Source organism: Ictidomys tridecemlineatus, chromosome 7, assembly GCF_052094955.1.
Source record: "Ictidomys tridecemlineatus isolate mIctTri1 chromosome 7, mIctTri1.hap1, whole genome shotgun sequence".
In the NCBI taxonomy this organism is placed as follows: domain Eukaryota; kingdom Metazoa; phylum Chordata; class Mammalia; order Rodentia; family Sciuridae; genus Ictidomys; species Ictidomys tridecemlineatus.
Window position 1 is genome coordinate 143,024,404 of NC_135483.1, and position 20,461 is coordinate 143,044,864.

Here is a 20,461-nt window from a genome sequence, read left to right on the forward strand (position 1 = left end):
CTCTCTTAAGAAAAAAAAACTCAAAATTAGCAGAAGGAAGATAATGATAAAGATTATAGCAGAAATAAACAAAATAGAAAGTAGAAGAACAAGAAAAAAATCGACAAAACTGAGTGTTTTTTCAAAAGACCAACAAAACTGATAAGTCCTTAGCTATATTAATTAGAAAAAAAGCAATCTCAAATGACTAAAATCAGAAATAAAAGAAGAGACATAACAATTGATGCCACAAAAATAAAAAGATTATATGGAACTACTATGAAAAGTTACATAACAATAAGTTGTATAACTTCAAAGAAATGAATAAATTCCTATAAATATACAACCTATAGAGAATGAATTAAAAAGAAAGAGAAAACTGTAACTCAAGTAAGGAGATGGACTCAGTAATCAACAATTTTCCAACAAAGAGAAGCCCAGGATCAGAGAATTCTTTTAAACAAAAGAAGAATTAATATCAATCCTTCTTAAACTTTTCCAAAAACTTTAAGAAGAGGTTTTATGGTTTAAAAGTTTAAGTGACCCCCTCCAACATTCATGTTGAAACTTAATCTCCAGAGCAACAACGTTAAGAGACGGAGCCTTTAGGAGGTGATTATCTAGAATGTCCCTCAAAGTCTCATATGCACAAAGGGGGGGTCTTTTAGATAATGGATGGATTATGAGGGCTCAGAGCTTCATAATTAATCTATCAAGCAGATTAATATTAATAAACTTGAGGGCTTGGGGATGTGGCTCAAGTGATGGCGTGCTCGCCTAGCATGTGTGAGGCACCGGGTTCAATTCTCAGCACCACATAAAAACAAAATAAAGATATTATGTCTACCTAAAACTAAAAAATAAATATTAAAAAATATTAATAAACTTGAAAGCTAAATTAAAAACTGGGAAGTGGACACAAATAAATGGGAAGACATCTATGTTCATAGACTAGAAGACTTAATATTGCTAAAATGTCCATACAAAACAACCTATACATTCAACGTAACCTCTATTAAACACCAACATCACTTTTGCAAATATAGAAAAATATCCTAAAATTCATGTGGAATCTCAAAAGACCCTAAGTAGGCAAAACTATCTTAAAAGAATACAAAAACTAGAAGGCTCAAGTTTCCTCACTTAAAAATATATTGTGAAGCCACAATAATCAAAAATATAAGGTATTGGTATAAAGAATGACATATAGACCAATAGACAAGAAAGCCCAAAGATAAACCCACATGTATTATGGTCAAATGCTCTTCAACAAGAGGGCCAACACTACACAATAGGGACAGGATAATCTCTTCAACTGACAGTGTTGGGAAAACTGGATGTCCACATGCAAAATAAACATACATATACCATTTACAAAAATCAACTCAAAATGCAGCAAAGACCTAAACAACAATACCTGAAATTATAAAACTCCTAGAAGAAAAGCTTTATGACATTGGAATGAACAAAGATTTCTTGGATATGACACCAAAAGTACAAGTAACAAAAGACAAATAATACTACACTGAACTTAGAAACTTCTGTGCAGCAAAAGAAATAATCAAGAGTGGGCTGGGGTTGTGGCTCAGCGGTAGAGCACTCAGCCCTGGGTTCAATCTTCAGCACCATATAAAAATAGATAAAATAAAAGTATATACAAAAAAATAATAATAAAGAGTGAAAAGGAAATTTAGAGAATGGTAGAAAATTGTAAACCATTTTTTCAGATAAGGAGTTAAAATACAGAAAATATAAAGAACCTCTATAACTCAAAGACAAAAAATAATCTGATTAAAAGAAATAAATATTTTTCCAAAGATTTAAATGAATAGCAAGGAAACATATAAAAAGATGTTTAACATCATTAATACCAGGGAAATATAAATACAAATCACAATGAGATAACACTTCACACCCAGTAGGATGGACACTATCAAAAACAAAACAAAACAATAACCCAGAAAATAATAAATGTTGGTAAGGATGTGAAGACAATAGAACCTTTGCACACTATTGGCAGAGTTTTAAAATGGTATACCCACTATGGAAAACAATTTGGAGATTCCTCAAAAAATTAAAAACAGAATTACTACATGACTCTACAATGACTTCCTCATATGTATTCCAAAAGTTTGCAAAAGAGAAAACTACAACTCTAACTCACTCTCTCTCTCTCTCTCTCTCTCTCTCTCTCTCTCTCTCCCCCCCCCCCTACATTTTCATCTGTATTCTGCTCCCTCTTTCTAATCATAAGTCCATACTTGGTTTCATTTTATTTTCAAGGCATAACATTATCGGCTTGCCACCCCTTCTTTTTTTTTTTTAAAAGAGAGAGAGGAGAGAGAGAGAGAGAGAGAGAGAATTTTTTAATATTTATTTTTTAGTTTTCGGCAGACACAACATCTTTGTTTGTATGTGGTGCTGAGGATGGAACCCGGGCCGCACGCATGCCAGGCGAGTGCGCTACCACTTGAGCCACACCCCCAGCCCCTTGCCACCCCTTCTTAACCTTTGTTAATTTTTAGAAAACTAAATTAAGTCAGTGGGTTTTTTAAAATTTTTTTTTTAGTTGTAGACAGACATATACCTTTATTTTATTTATTTGTTTTTATGTGGTGCTGAGGATTGAACCCAGTGCCTCACACATGCAAGGCAAAGGCTCTACCAACTGAGCTACAGCCCCAAGTCAGTGTTTTAAAAAGCATATGGTGACATCTGGCTGGGGCAGAGAGGGTAGGTATATGAATTTAATATATACTTTTCAATAAAAGCATTTTAGTAACCAATAAATACATTTGGGTGGAATTTATGATAGGTAAGTCCAATTCATAATTGAATGGTCACATGTTTTTGCACAATTTTGAGAAAGACATGCATTTATCACTATATAGAAGTCCACATTCTATAGATATCACATCATTCTTTCCATTTGTAAAGTAAATGAGTAAATACAGATAATTGCATTAATTATTTATGTAACCTTCAGTGGTCATTGGTGTTGCTCCTTCTAGCTTATGTTTCCAATCACTGTACTTAATTATGTTTCTCAATTAATCTTCAAAATTTGAATTTGTTGGTAAAATGTCAGAATCTACTACTTAAATGTTAATGTGTATCACCAACTGTGTATATATTATATATCTATCATCTAATAGGATATTTATATTTTTATCTTAGCAATATTCAAATCATACGTATATTTTATTGAAATGACTTATAAATAAACGTAAAAAGTGGAGTAAGGAGGGAAACAATTTTTTTTCCTTCTATTGATATATTCTGGCAAATTCTAAAACTGGTATGTTCTGAAATCTGTGTGTTCTGGCAAACTCTGAATAAAAAAGGTTAGATAATCATTTGGAACCTGGTGCTCTTTTCTACTCAAAATGGATGTTCCAGTTTCTGATATCCACTGAATTTAAGGAATGAAAAGATGATACTTACTAAAACAAGCAATATCTTAATCACTCGTTACACTTATTGAATTTATTATTTGGTACCTTATAATCTAAGGAAAAAATACATTTTTTCCACTCTTCTGTGTTGGGCAGGGCAAAGCCTCCCTTTGAATAGCTATCAGAGTAAATGATGTCAGTACTTGCCTTAAGATCATGATGGAATTATCTTCAGAGATAAATCTGTGTTTGGGTGTATTTTACATGTATATAAACATTTCTAAGACATATTACTTCCATTGGAAAGATAAAAATAAATTCCAAATTTAGCTGCACGGAGTAAAATAATTCCCCTTTTCTATACTTCACATAAGCAATATGAAATTTCATCAACCTACCTAATTATACTAGTTGAGCTACATTAACCATGGTGTGTACTTTTATTTTAGAAACAAACTTATAATAGAAAACAAAAATAAGTATAATGGAACTGAGGGCTGGCTAAACAAGAGAGTTCCCACAACCTAGAGAGGAAAGGTTATTTTCACCTGATTCACAATCCATTCTCTTCTGGGACTATCAATATAAAGAAGTGTGAAGTGAAAAAAAGGCAGGGAGGGTACCAGCTGTTAGTCTTTCCAAAATGACCTGCTCCTAAATAACGTAAAACCAGACAGAAACTACCCTTTACATTCCATAGAAGAGACTGCTACCAGTCCTTACCACCCATTCTGCTCTTCTTCCTTGATTGTCAGGGGTGAAAATGGCTCCCTAGACTGAAACTTCCATTTCTCAGAGTCCCTTGCCTTGCTGGTAGGAGTTTAAAAGAGAACAAGTGAGAAGGGTGTGGATCTTCAACACTTTGAATGTGCATATAAAGTCTGGTGCTCTGCAGGTACCATGAGATAAACTAGGAAGCCACATACAGGAAAGCAACAAAACAGAACTAGTCTGGGTCTCTCACCTTGTGGAAAGCCACACCAATAGGGAAGTAACCCCCACCCCCTTTCTTTTTTTAGTGTGGGGAGGCACATGGGGATCTAACCCAGGGCCTCACTCATGCTAGGCAAATGTATATCAGTGAGCTATATCTTCAGGTCTCATTTCTTGAACACAGGAAAAAATAAATAAACATCTATTTTTTTGCAAGGATCTGTTTCAGCTCTTATCTGACTTCTTGCAGTCAAACCTAATCCCACTTTTCTTCCATTAATGCAAAGACAGTATACTTCTGTTACTGAGATTTTCTTCTATGAGATCAAGTCTGAGCACAAAAATTTTTAAAAAGTGATGCTATGACAACATTCTACCCAAAAGCTGCTGCCAATTAATCTTGTCTAAGTGTATTACAATAATATGAAACACATGACCTAATAAAAATGTGTAAATAGTAATTCCCTAAAATATTGCCCTTACCTGATATTACTACCCAAATATGCTTTTATTTGCCTATTATAATGATATAGGAAAAATCAAGAGTACATATATATATATATATTTTTTTTTTTAAATGAGGAAGGGCTTGCTTAGAAAATTCCCAGAAAATCTCTGGGGAATCATGCTGCTTTACAACTTCTTGGGCTACCAGTGAGACAGGCTCCTTTGCTTCCTAGACCTCCCTACCTTGCCCTCTTCCTCATTTTCTTTTAAACGTGCATTTAAGCTACTAAGATTTTTTTTTTTTAAGTGAAAAAGTACTACAGGAGATCTGGTAGCAGAAAGTTTTGGTAACTGAAAAGGCAAGGCACACAGGAGAAAATAACACAATGTAATGAGTCATGGTGTAAATAAGCTTTTAAAAATCACTGATTAAAAATAATAATTATACTTGAAAAACAAAAGTCAAGTGAAAATAAAAACATTAACATCCTATATTAACAGCCTTGGTTCCTTTGTCCATGAGCCAGTATATATGTCAAAACTTCAGAATGGGTAAAGAGGTCAAAGATTTGCCAAATATAGTAGCAGTAACACAGGCAGGTATCTACACCAGAGGTCACAAAGCTATGGCCTGAAGCCCATATCTAGGCTACTGTCTACTTTTGTATGACTGATAAGCTAAAAAAGGATTTTTAAATTTTTAAATAGTTATATTCTAAGAAGCTATGTAAGTAGTCACATAACGAAATATTCTCAATTGGCCTAAAAAACCTAAAATATTTACCAGTGGATCCGTTACCAAAAAGTGTGCCAAACCTTGTTCTACATGACTAAACATGTCTGTCTGTCTGAGGCAGGGTTTTTCTATGTTGCCCAGCTAGTCTCAAACCCTCGGGCTCAAGTAATCCTCCTGCCTTTGCCTTATGAGTAGCTGGGGCTACAGAGACACACAACCTCACCCCGCTTGTCACATCTTTTTGATGAGGATTAAGGACAGGAAAAACAAATGTAACTTCAATTTAAGGAGTTTGTCAAGTGACACAGTACACCTGGTAAGCAGTAAAATGTTAAGAATAATTCCCAATAATTGGAAAAGAAAGTACTACCTAGAATTTGAATGACTGGTTAGTTACTAGTAAATAAATCCACTTAGAGTATAAGTAGTATTCTGGAGATGTTAGTGTTAATCTATAGTCAAAAGAAGTTAAGGTAATGCTTATTATATAATAAAGTTGAACAAATGTGTATCAGTTTTCACTTTTATATGTGTTTTATTTTGTTTTCCTAGAAGACTTTTCAGAGCCTATAATTTTTTTTTCAGGACAGAGATATAAAATGTAACATTATCCAGCTTTATTTTAACTTATTTCTGTGACATCTAAAATATCTTGAAGACAATAAAACATAAAATACAGTTGGGAAAATATTTAACTCATATGATATCAGAAAAAAATAGTAGAGAATTAAAAAGTTAAATGTATAAAATATACCATAAACTGGGTGTGGTGGTGTACGCCTGTAACCCCAGTTATATTGGAGGGTGAGGCAGAAGATTTCAAGTTTGAGGTCAGTCTGGGCATCTTAGTGAGACCCTGTTTCAAAATTTTTAAAAAAAATTTAAAAAGGGCTGGGGATATATCTCAGTGGTAGAGTTCTACTGACTTCAATCCCTAGCACTATATAACAAAAACACCACTACGAAATCCTAAATATCAAATCTTTTGTGGGGATGGTAGTTTCTAGGCTAAAGCTAAAGAAGAACAGAATAAATCATCTGGAAAAAGATTCACTGAAAACATAACCATGGAAAATTAAAACATTTTTAGGACTAGGGGAATTACTTAGTGGTAGAGGGCTTGCCTAGCATATGAGAAGCCCTGGGTTCCATCCCTTGCTAGCAAAAGAGTTAAAAAAAAAAAAAAAGCCACAAACCAACAAAAATCAAGGAAACATTAACAGTAAATATTATAAATGGTCACACAGATAATATACACAAAATTCATAGGGTAACAGACATGAACAGGTTACAGGGAGAAAATGTAACAAGTAGCTTTCTTGTATGTGTTCACTACTGATCCCCTTTAGCTGTTTTTTCCTATTGAAACCAAAGAGAAATTCAAACTTGGGTCATGTCAAAACCCAGCTCTTAGAATAAAGAGCAAATATCTTAACAAGGACCCTAGGAAGCAAATGGTGTAGCCTCCTTCCCACACTCTCCAGCTCACTTTGCCCTAGCCACACCCTTCTTTTAATTCAGAGTCATACATGTTTCTTGATGAACAAGTGTTTTGTCTGGTAAAGTAGCATTCTTGGGCTAAATTCCAAGATAAAAGAGGACAAAAATAAGGATGTAAATCTGTAAATGTCAAAGTAAGTTACAGAAGATTTATGGAAGGTAAATCTCAAAAAGTTTGTTTTTGATTAAACTGGGTATAATTAGCACAGTAAACATTATTTGAACTTTAATGTACTGATATGAAGCAAAGTCTAAAACATTGATGTGTTCTTATCCATCAAGTTAATTTTTTTGTATTTTTAGGTTTTATTACTAGGGTAAATTAAGTCAAAGGAATTAGGGTTTGTACCGTTTTTAAATTCTTAAATGATTACTTTGTAACTGGTTAAACAAACAACTGTTATTTAGGTTATAACAATATTGTAGATATCTAAAATATATGTGATTAGGTATACGTAGGCATCTGAGAACTATCTGTTTAAACCTTGTCTAAGTGTTATAAAATGAAAGTTTACGTAAGTTTACTGACAAAATAACCAATAAGGGTTCTCTTTTATACGTTGTATCTGACACAAAAGGACCACACTGTTATTTGAAGACCTGTCTTATATCTGTTTGCTTTGACTAAGTCTATTTCTGGTCATTAATAAATACATTCATTTAGGAATGTATAAGAGATTCAAGGCTATCCTTTGATTTTTGTTAACCCATGCAGACCTGTGATTATTGTTACTATATACTCTGGATTCTAAATTGTACTTTAAAAGTTAAAAAAAATATTAAAAATAAAGAAAAAAAGAAATCTTAAAAAAAATGTTGCCACAAGTGAAAAATTCCTCCCTTCATCTGTTTTGACAGATCACAATCAAAATGCAAGTGTGTTAAAAATATAATGGTTAAGTGTAAAGCTTAGTGGTAGAGCACTTACACAGCATGTCTGAGGCCTTGGGTTTGATTCTAGCACCACACCACACACACAAATCATACACACACATACACATACACACACACACACACACACATTTACACATACATATATATAAAACAAAATTACCTTCAGACTATGTACACAATGGGTACATGCAACAAATAAATTGTGTTCAGACTTGGATTTCATACCATAGATATTTCACTATACATATGCAAAAATTCTAAAATCCTAAAAACAAAACAAAAAATTTAAATTCAAAATACTTCTTGTCCCGAGCATTTCAGCTAAGGGATACTCAACCTGTATCAACATTTTTAAGTTTATAGGCACTGATAATCTGCTATTCTATTTTCAGGTAAATTTGCTATCCTTTTTATCAGTATCAATTTTCTGATACTGCAGGACTACCAAATTCTACTGTCATTTGTGTTATCACCTATTCTTATATCCAGAAAATTTCCCATAAAGTGATTCATAGTCTTACCTAAAAGAAACAGAAAAACATTTTTGAAAAATTATTTTACAGAACATTATTTGCTACTTATTCCGAATAGTACAGGAAGATCTGTAGGAAATGAAATGAAACCATGGTAACCAACTAAACCTATCATGAGCTATTGGATCAAAAGAACACAGTACATCACACGTCAACGCCTACTAACAGCACAATCCTTCCCCAGTTCCTTTTGATCCTTTTCTTAAATATGAAAAAAGATTTCAACCAATTTCCAATATTATAAAAATGTTCAATCCCCTTTACCAGTATCTACTATGATTCTCTGGCTTTACCTAGTAACTCTTTAGCCCAGTTCACTGTAAATACAAACAAATATTTTGAGATTCAATTAGGAATTACTGTTTTTCTTCAATCATTAGTAAAACTGTATTTTTTACTTGAATGCATTTTTTTCATTTTCTATTACGGTAGCAATAGTTTCTTCATACTAAATTTTCAAAATACTAAGGATTCAATGTTGTTCTCACAGGAATATAATAGAATTTTATCAGCATTCTGAACTCAAAGCTACAATAAATTAAAATCACAACTGCATTTACAAAATATAGGAGTCTTATTTTATCATCTTGCTGTCCATTCTATCACCAAGAATCAACCCTCATCATAGACACTGAAGGTAAACTCAAAAAAATCTAACTCAACATTTTCTTAAACTATCAATTATCAGCAAAATAAACAAATAAGGTAATGATTACTTTTGTCAGGCATTAGCTGTTTGTTATACAACTATGCATCCAAGCAGATAACAGAGCAAACCTCTGCAAGACTACAGATCATCTTCGCTGCTATTGTTAACCACCCCTTAAAAAAGATCATTTAAAATATACAAAAACAGATGCATACATTTTGCATGATCAATTTCTGGAAAGATAGGCAATTAATTGTGAGTGGCATTATCTCTAGGAAGTGGAAATAGAAGCATATGATGGGGTAGTACACAATCACCACATAACACTTTCCTCTTATTTGAAAAAATTTTTAATACATCTATCTGTTGCTTTCATAATCATAATAAAGACATAATGGATGACATGATGCACTTATGTTGCTATTTTAATAGAGAATTACTGCTGTTTTGGTTAGTTACTATTTTATTTTTTTATATTGGGGATTAAACCCAGGGACTCATGCATACTACACACACCCTCTATCACTAAGCTACATACTCAGTCCCTACTTTGTTAAGTGTAAATGATTGCAGAGTGATCTTATAATGGAATTTTAGTTTACTAAATTTCAAATACATTTAATTTGAGTTGTCTCTTTTGGTAGATAGTAGGAAATTAGTACTTGAGAATTAGTTGGAAAAATTCTCATCTTTAAAAATTCTGAATGAAGGTTTTTCTGCTTTATAAAAATGGTAATGTGTTGCTAAATTTAAAATCTAAATTTTAAAAATGTCATTGATTTAAAAGCTGATAGTTTACTCCTGTGTCATACCTCTTATCAACTTATAAAAAGAAATACATGTTTTATTTTTAGATGTTGTTTTTAATAATTTATATTTCTTCTTGGAATTTTGTTCTTGAGAAAGTTAAGCTTTGGTTTTCTCATCTGCAAAATGCAGAAAATACTAGTATCTATTGTTTGGGCTTATTCTGTAGATAAAACTCAGTTTCCCAACCTCCTGTCATGAACAGGATACAGGTGATAAGCTATCCAACTTATCCAGTATTTGAAGAGGCTAAGAAGAATCTGAGATGACCCAAGTCCTTAGGCTAGGCCTGGCCACGGTCAGCCAAATGTGCATTTACCTCCAGGCACCACCAAACAGCATCTTTTTCTATAGGTACTACAATAAGAAAAAGGCTGGGAAATACTATTCACATAAAGTATCTACTATAATGCCTAGAACAGTATTAATAAATGCTGGCTATTGTTATATTTATACAACTATCAATTCCATTAATAAAATGTCTGGATGTGTCAAGTCATTTTTAAAAAGTAAGAATGTGTTATCAACACATTCTGGAGTTGTATCTGGTTACTGAGAAACAGATCTTAAAAAGAGAATCCAGTATCCCCTACTACACTTCAAAGCAGATACACAAGTCAGATTCTATTCTCCTTTACAAAATGGCTAAGAGCATCAGAGAGTGATCATCCTCTTAAGAGTTCCTATTGGGTAGCTCCAAAACATACTTGAAACAACTACATCTATAATCTAATGGTCAATAGAATTTGTCTTAATACCTTAAAAATACAAAAATATCTCAAATTTTGTTTTTTTGTTTCTACCTTCTGCTTTAAATCTATTGCTATGTATGCATACTTTTTGAGAGAACTGAAGTTTGAATAGACAAGAGACTAGTGAATAAAAACTAGGCTGAGGATAAAAATTTGAGAAATGAAATGTCATTTAAGAGTAAAGCACAAATCAAAACCATAAAGAGCTATTTAATACTTCACACTAGGATGTCTATATTTGAAAAGACATAACAACAAATATTGACAGGATATGGAAAAACTGGAACTTTCCTTCACCACTGTAGGACTCTAATGGTATAACCACTTTTGAAAACAATTTGGAGTTTCTCAAAAAGCTTACTTTTTGTTTGGTGCCAGGGATTCAACCCCAGGCCTCATCCATGCTAAGCATATGCTCTATCACTGAGCTACAACCCAGCCCCAAAAAGATAACTTAAAAATTACTTAAAAGTATGACTTAATAATTTCACTTCTAGTTACCCAAGAAAAATAAAAACATATGTTTAGCCAAAAAGTGCAAACAATTCAAATTTCCATCTACTGATGAATGGAGAAAATGTGGTATAGCCATATACTAGAATATTTTTTCTAATATTATTCATTAGCTAAAGGAACAAAGCACTGATGAGTGTTACAGCATGGAGAAGCCTTGAAAACATGCCAATGGAAAGACCTCAGTTTAAGAGGTCACATGTTATATGATTTCATTATATGAAATGTCCGGGATGTATAAATCTATAGAGATGAAAGTAGATTAGTGGTTGCCTAGGGATAGGAGAGCTGGGGAGAAATGAGAAATAAATGCTAACAGATATAGAGTTTCTTTCTGGGTGATGAAATGTTCTAAAATTATGTTGCATAATTTTGTGAATATACTAAAAGCCATTTAATTGTACATTTTAAATGGCTGAATTAGTATGGTAATTATAACTAAAAAAAACTGTTTAAAAAAAGTATGATATGAGAACATGCAAAAGTCATGCTTGCAAATAGAGGTAGGAAAAAAGTTGTAATTTTGTAATATATAGAAACAGTGCTTGGTTGCCAAAGGTACATGTTTCATAACACTCTCTGGATAGGAGGCAAGTCTTTTTTTGGTCCATCAAAAAAAATAAATAAAAATATAAAAAATAAATCAGAAAACATGAAGGAAAAAAATTGGTGAAGCCACTACCACTTAAAATTTTCTTCTCTATCAACTTAATACTTTAGCAAGCAGTCTTTTAGGTTTAATGATAAAAAAAGAGGGCTGAGAAAAGTGGGAGGAGGGAAATAGGAGTTTCTGCTTATCTGAATTTACTAAACAGAAGAAATGGTAGATTTTCTTTTTTCTTTTCTTTTCTATTCTCGGCCTTTAATACTAATTTGTTAACTGAAAATGAGAAAATAATTCAAAGACTTTTATAATTTGTCTATTTTAAGTTTTCTCTCCCTATAGACAGACCACAAGGACAGTCATTATTCAGAAGGATGCTTAGTAAGCATGGAGTCCAGACCAAGGGGAACTGGGTGAATAAAATATTGAATGGAACATTTCTCAAAGTGTGTTCCACTGAGACACTGTAGAAAGAGGACCTCGTGATCACATGAGTTTACTCCTATTAATAATACCAAAGTGCTGAGAAATACTGCAGAACAGATACCCAAGTAATTACGAGTAACAGTAGGGAGACCCACATGGCACTTGGTACTCATCTCTATGCTGCAGACATCACTTACCAGTGTTAGCCAAGACTCCCCTCCCACACAGACCCTGGGTAGATTCTCAAACACAGGAATATGACTTTTCTTTCTCTGGTCCTATGACTGGCTAATCTTTCTTTTGATCAATTAGTTAAGTGAATTGATACATTTCATTTATAGTCAAGGTTCATTGCTCAAAAATAAATACTGAACATTTTGGTGATCATTCTTTTAGATACTGCTGTACTTACATAAAAACACCCAAAGATACATAATTTTACCTAAGAAGTATGATGCTAAACATATTGTTCTACATAATGATTTTTCAGATTAACATAGGATATGATGTTTCAGAATTTATCAAATAAAAAAATGACATTTTTTAAAAGAAAATATAATTTGTCCAACCATTATGCTTTTTCAGTTTTAAAGTTCTCATTTGTGTTCCACTATTTGAAAACATTCCAAATAGTCTCATCTTGATGTTAGTCATAAATTTAACAGAAAAGTTCTAAGTACTTTGGGCTTGAAGCGTTCTCAGGAATATACCCAAATCTGTCCTGGAATATCCAGGCACAGGATTTGGGGATTATCAAGACTCTTCACAGATGTCATTGTGTTCTCCCAATTTAGAGTAGCTAAAATGAGTCAGATTAACAGCAACGTCTTGAGTTGCCAAATTTAGAGCTAACTTTCTTGTCAAAGTGAGCCATATAAAATCTATAAGCAATCAAGAAACCTTTCTGAAGATGTCTCCATAGCCAAAGGAAAACTGCTTATTAAATTAATTACATAGGTTTAACTGAAAAGAAAAAATCGAAACTCTGGTAAAACTCAGTTACCACCACCCTTTCCCCTCTTCATTCTTACTGCTCCAAAAATGACCTAAATTGTAAATGTAACCATCACTGCCTTCCATTAAAAGCCTTCAGTGACTCCTATTTCCTACAGATAAAATCTAAACTTTTTTTGTGTGTGTGGTACTGTGGATTGAACCCAGGGGCATTCTACCATTGAGGTACATCCCCACCCTGTTGTTTTATATTCTGAGAAAGGGTCTTGCTTAAGCTGACCTTGAACTTGTAATACTCCTGCCTCAGCTTCTGGAGTCACTGGGATTCAGGCATGCGCCACCATATCCATCTGAGCCTAAACTCTTAGGTATGAAATACAAGGTTTTCCAGGCACACTTATTCCTCAAATTTTTTGTTCCCCCAACCCTCTAGCAGCTTGGCACACACCAAACTATCCAGACTGTTCTACACATTAGTGCCAGGCTATTTCTTTCCAAAATGCTCATTTTTTATCTTATTCTTCTACCTAGGAAACTTCTAATCTCCCTTAAAGGGCCTGGTTAAATGTCTTCTTTCTTGACCGACTTGAATAATACTGTGCAAAATGAAGATAATCAACAAATGGTGCTGTTTTCAATGACTCAGTTATCTGGGGAATTATTTTAATTACCCCAATTTAACAATGACAACGAAGCCCCTGATAACCATGAAAGGCATTGATACATATTAGTGACACCAGGGATAAGTATTTTAAGATATATATTTGTCAAAAGTACTATGGATTTCAATGAGCTAAAATTATTAACACCAAGTGGGTTTTCCCACATTATCATTAATTATTGAATTATTTTAAAGTCAGTTTGGAAAATAATATCTTAAGTCACGTTTTAAAAATATTATAGGCAAAGGAACATCATCAAAACACAATTTATAAAACTTTGGTGCCTGGTCTCCTTTAAAAGTATCTTTGGCAGAGCACAGTGTCACACTCAATCTGAAAATTTAAAAAATAAAATAAAAAGGCTGGGGATGAAACTCTGTGGTAGAGTGTCCCTGGGTTCAATCACCAGTATCTCAAAAAGAAGACAACAACAAAAATAAACAAACAAACTTTCTTTGGAATTCATATGTGATTTTCTTACTATTTACTAAAGCTACAATTAGATACAGTACTTTTAATAAGAGGTTCACCAGAACTAAAAGATTTGAAGGGTTCATGCTCACTGCCTAACAAGGAAACTATCATGACTAGAGCCTACTAAGCTGCATTGACCATGTTTGTCTGTCTAACTGGTATCCAATTTCCTCTGGCTTCCTCTAATCTCTTCCTTTGTTTAAAGCAGGAAAACTGAATTTAGTTTGCTCATTCAGCTTTGCACTCTCAAAGCCAAAAGAGGCTGACCCATTTCTGAGCTCTGGGAGAAGATGCTAGTTAGATGAGCAGTCACTACATGCATTTCTCTGCAGATATTCTAGCTCAGAAGTAGGAAAGGGAAGGATGCATACTTGCATAAGGGAGAGAAAACTCCTTTGTATTCTCTTGCTAGGGTTGAACAAGGAGGCACATAACTCTGACTGCCCTGGCAGCTATCTTTGGACCCCAAGGAAAACCAGCCTTAAAATGGAGCTGATGTTGTGAGGGGCCATGAATAGAAACAGAAAGATCACAAATCCTTTGTGACATCGCTGGGGTACTGACCATCTATGCTACTATTACATTTCTGAATTTTTCACTATGTGAGCTATTTCCTTAAATAACGTGTGTTTAAGCCAGTAGAGTCTACTTATTTTGAGTACTGGGTAACACTTGCAGTTGAAAGCATATCAATTGATAGAAAATATAATTTTTTGATTTGTTTGTTTGTGGTACTGGTGATTGAATGTAGGGGTACTCTACCACCAAGGAATAGCCCCATCCCTTTTTATCTTGAGACAGGTTCTCACTAAGTTTTCAGGATGGTCTCAAACTTCAGATCCTCCTGCTGTAGCCTACCAAGTAGCTGGGATTACTGGCCTGCACCATTGTACCCAGCCGATAATATAATTCTTAAAAGTGGGATAATAGACTTTAAAAAGTTTTGTTTTATTTTTTATTTTTTAGAAAAACTGGATTATGCTCATTTTACAAAGTAGAAATTTAAGTCCAAAAAGGTTAAATATCTATAATAAGGTCAGACAACTAGAAAAATGGTTTGTCACACTCTAAAATCTAAACTACAATTTCACTTCCAAAGTCCCAACAGTGAGAGCAGGTAACTACAATTATTCTGTGATAATTTTTGAAAATCTCAATATCTTGTTCTTTCTGATTTTCTTCTTTTCTTTCAATTTATACATTACATTTAAAGGGTTTCTATTTACGTAGTATTATAAATGTTTCTTCTTTCATTTTCCCTAGTTTTTATAAAATACATACTTAAGATTTTCTTTTTCTTCTCAGTAAAAATGAACAAACTTAACTCCTCAAGCAACTATGAAAAAGGGGATATCTTCTATCAAAGGGAAACAATGTTGACAGAGAGCCCAACAATATATCTAAGCAATGTATAACTTTAGTCCTATGCCATATCAAATATGTAACAGTGATTTTTCTATATGTATATTTCCAAGAAAACTCTTGGACAGAGTCCAAACAAGTGTACCTTGTATTGAATGGATGACTTAGGAGGAACAACAGTAAAAAATTAATCCTATAGCTATAATTTCACCTATTTATTACTGTGGTTATTTAAGTAGGAAAAGTCAATGTCAACTAACAAAAGTGTTGAGTTAGTAAAGACCTTCTTGCAGTCATAGTAATTAAACTAAAAGCATGCAATTTTCAGATAAAAACAGTAAAAAAATTATCTCTGAGTAGATGGTGAACACACATCTACCCAGAAATTGTTTATATTTTTATCAGGTACAGTGGTAGTAATGATAAAATTGATGCCAAATATTTAAAAGGTCATTTCATGTGATTACTCAAATCACCTTTTCACAAATCTTGTCCCCTCCTTATTTCACTATTTCTAAAAAGCAATGAAAATTCTGGTTCTAAACAATAACACAGTATCTGAAATAAGAACTCAATGTGTGTACAATCAGAGAAATAAAAAGTTGTACTGCAATTGTGTACAATGAATCAAAATGCATTATGCTGTCATATATACCTAATTAAAATAAATAAATTAACTTAAAAATAATTTTTTTTTTAAAAAAAGAACTCAATCGGTTTAAAAGCAGATCAAAAATAGCAGAGGGCTGAAGATTTAATTCAGTGGTAGACGTGTATGTCAGTATACGTGAGGTCCTGGATTCAAACCTCACCACTAAAAATAAAGGAAAGAAAGAAAACAGAACATAAAAATACCAGAAGACAGAACACGTGAACTGGAAGAAAAACCAAAAGAAAAGTGTTCAAACTAAACAATCTTTTATTCTAGTGAGAATAAACATATAGCACCTCGTAAAATGTTCTTTAGTTCTAAAGCTATGAAAACCGTAAAAAAGCATGCTTTCAATAAACCTCTTAAATTATATTACTAATAAATGACATTTGTCATGAAATCTCCTTAAGGTAATCCAAATGTTGTAATCAACAGATAGAAAATCCTAAGCCCTCTGAAACCCACAAATCACCACCAAGTACCTGGGCTATTACCTTTTCCTAGCCTGCACACTTGGAACATGCAGGTGCCTAATGACATGTTCCCTTCTACAACAAACTTTCACTGAGCAACTTTTTCCTGAATCAAGGGATCAATGTGAGCATAGGCAGAAAAGCCAGATGAGGACTGGCCTAAAATTCAGGCCAAAATGAGGTGTGGGTGAAGAAGATACAAAGAGGAAAGAAAGGTTCTACCCATAGTGGACCTGCCATGACATGTGGTGAGAACCTTTTTTTCTGACTGCAGAAAACTGCCACAGTGACAGCACACATGCATTTCACACTCTCTACATAATACCTCAATTACACAGAGATCACTAGTGAAGGAGGTGCAGGGCAGATGCCAATGACAGAGGGAGGTGGGTTCTTTGAAACCTTGTACCCTACTCACCCCTACAACTTCTCTAATCACTGCATTCCATTTTAGATGTTTTTTTCTCCTCCTTTCTTTTCTGTTGTTGTTTTGGTTTTTGTTTGAGACAGGTCCTGCCACGTTGCTCTGGCTGGCCTTGAACTCTGGCTCAAATGATCCTCCTGCCTCTGCCTCCCCACTAGCTGGAACTACAGGTACACACTACATTTATTATCTACAAAAGATTTTAAGATGATTGTTACTTTTATTTTTATTTTTTTTGTAGTTGTAGATGGACAGCATACCTTTATTTTGTTTATTTTTATGCAGTGCTAAGGATCAAACCTAGTGCCTCACACATGCTAGGCAAGTACTCTGCCACTGAGCCACAAGACCAGCCTAAGACAATTATTTATGACAATGTAAAAGATACACTAGAGGTCAACAAAGCTGGCCACAAAGAAATTTCTTTGGCAGTTATTGAACTGTCCAGCAAGTAGCTTAGGGTTGGAAAAGAGTAGAAATTTTCAGTAATACTTAAGATTTGAATGTGTGGGACATTGGGTGTGAGAATAGCAAAAACAAAAAGTTAACTATTACATAATACAGACACAGTATCTAGTGCTTTCAAGGTCTATAAAAAGGTACAGAATTGAAAAGAAAGGCATGGCTTCAGGACACAAAAGTAAAATACAAAACTAAAGTTAATTTCAAAAGCAACTTATATTTTTAAAAAAAACTTTATATAATTTAACAGCAAAAAATATATATTTTTTATATGGGATATAGTGTGTGGTACATTATAAGGTTAGGGCTTCTAAATAAATGGTACCAGGGCCTTCAAACCCTGAAAAAAAGAAAAACAATTTCTTGATTTTTGTCTTGTGGAACAGACTGAATAACAGGGTCAAAGCTAAATGGATATTACAGCACATTTAGAAGGAGAAGTGATGAGTTCAGCTTCAGACATGTTGCTATTGAGGTGCCTATTGAGAACCCTGAGTTCAGTACATTTCTGGTTTTAGAGTAAATGCATAATGAACACTATTGGTATAAATTAGACAAACTGTTATCCCCAAATGGATCACTCATAATGTTAAAAAAAAAAAAGAAGAGACTCATCAACTGAAATACAGTATCACATAAAAATATACATATACACTTCCCTGCTATGCATCTAGTTTAAAACAAGAGAAGTATCAATAACATTTTAGCACAAAAACAACTCAATGCACACTCACAAATTCTTTCTACCTCCATGATAACTCCTTTTACAAATAACATCTTACTGTGATTTTCAATAACAAAAGGAAGATTCCTTTTACAAATAATATCTTATAGTGAGTTTCAATTATAACAAAAAAAGGTAATAATTCATATAACCCAGCACTATGAATTAACACTCTCATCCATCTAACGTTCACCTATTCTCTAATTTTTATTCTATGATTTGTGGGGTCATGTGGACAGGAAGTGATGATAAACTTAAGGTCATGAGTAGAATGAGAGAATAATGAGAGAATAAGAGCAGGAGGAAGATCATGGAAGGTCAGTTCAAAATAAATCCTTGGCTTTCAAATATTCGCTAAAGTCAGCCAGTGAAAACTACATGGCAGCTGTTGTAAGATGAGACCCAACATGGGCAATGGAAAGAACTTGAACTTTCCATGAAGCAAAACTGAGTTCAAATTAAAGTTTTATAACCTGTATATGATCTTGGAGAAAGGTAGGGAAAATAGCAACAAATAGGAAAGGAAGAAAGCGTTGTGCAGATTTCTGTCTCCTATTTTACCCACCTCTTTCTTCCTTACTCTGGCCCTCTAGCCTTTACATCAAGACTTATTTACCCTAGATAATCAGATGATCAGACTATTTGGAGTACAGTAATGCAGAAGTCTAGTACAAAATGTTAGGAGTAAGAAATAAAGGAACCAAGAAGACTTGCCTCAAATCAGTCTTCTAGTTCAGTGATAAAATGAATAGGTATTTGAATTGTCCAGAACAGATGTTTCCACCTGTATTCAACAATCTAATCCTCAAAAAAAAAAAAAAAAAAAAAAAAAAAGATTTGAAGGGAAATTTATACTTCATAACTTCCTATAAAAAGCAAAATTTCATAAACTACTGTGACAAGCTCTATTCTGCAAGAACACAATATATTCAAAATTTAGTATAAAATAATGATAAATTATATCATTCTAATTATCAGAAAAATTAACATTAAATCTTGTGGACAGGAATGACATCCCTGCTAACTCATAGGCATAGGTGGTTGGAGGAGGAGTAACATATGTTGGCCTTAAGCAGTAACATTATTTGTTCTTCTTTTTCCCCATATTTTTTAATTTGTGCATTATAGTAGTACATAATGGTGGCATTCATTATTACATATTTGTATACACACATAATATAACAATATAACTTGGCAATATCATTCCCCGGTATTTCCCTGTCCTCTCCCTTCCTTCCTCCGATATCCTTCTTCTACCCTAATGATGTCTCCTCAATTTCCATGACCCCTCCCTTTCTTTTCCTTTTCCTCTTTAGTCTTCCACATATAAGAGAAAACATACGACCCTTAACTTTTTGAAATTGGTTTATTTTATTTAACGTGATGTTCTCAAGTTTCATCCATTTTCCTGAAAATGACATAATTTCATTCTTCTTTATGGCTAAATAAAACTTTCTTGTGTATATATGCCATATATTCTTTTACCTATTTGTCCATTGATGAACACTTAGGCTGGTTCAATTGTTTGGCTTGTCTGTGAATTGTGCTGCTGTAAACATGGGTATGCATGTGTCACTACAGTATTCTGACTTTAATTTTTTACAATAAATACCAATTAGTGGTATATCTGAGTCATATGGTGGTTCCATACTTAGTCCTTTGAGGAACCTCCATACTGATTTCCATAGTGGTTGTACTAATTTACAATCCCACCAACAGTGTAAAAGTTCTCTTTTTTTCCCACATCCTCTCCAGCATTTAGTATTGTTTGTATTCTTGATGACTGCCACTCTGATTGGAGTGAGATGAAATTTCAGTGTAGTTTTGATTTGCATTTCCCTAATTGCTAAAGAACAAATATCGTATTTATAGGCATAATTCTTTGTGTTTCTGGGCACAATTATAAACTAAAAACAGCCAAAACACTAGGCAAATTTCAGTTGATAGGGAAGGGCCAAGAGCTCCCAATAAAAGCTATTTCAACTAAGATCCAACTAAGAGAAATGACACTGGCTTTAGCTTTATGAATTACAAAGAACTTTCTTTTAGTCTCTTTCCTTATTCAAGAAATAGATGGAAACTGACACAGCAAGACAAGAGAGAAGA

General features: G+C 33.4%; 1 protein-coding gene across 2 annotated transcripts in view; it reads right to left on the reverse strand.

Moving 5' to 3' along the window:
* Chn1 (chimerin 1) overlaps window positions 1–20,461 on the reverse strand; it is a 171,163-nt gene that overhangs the window by 84,212 nt on the left and 66,490 nt on the right. The window lies entirely within an intron of this gene.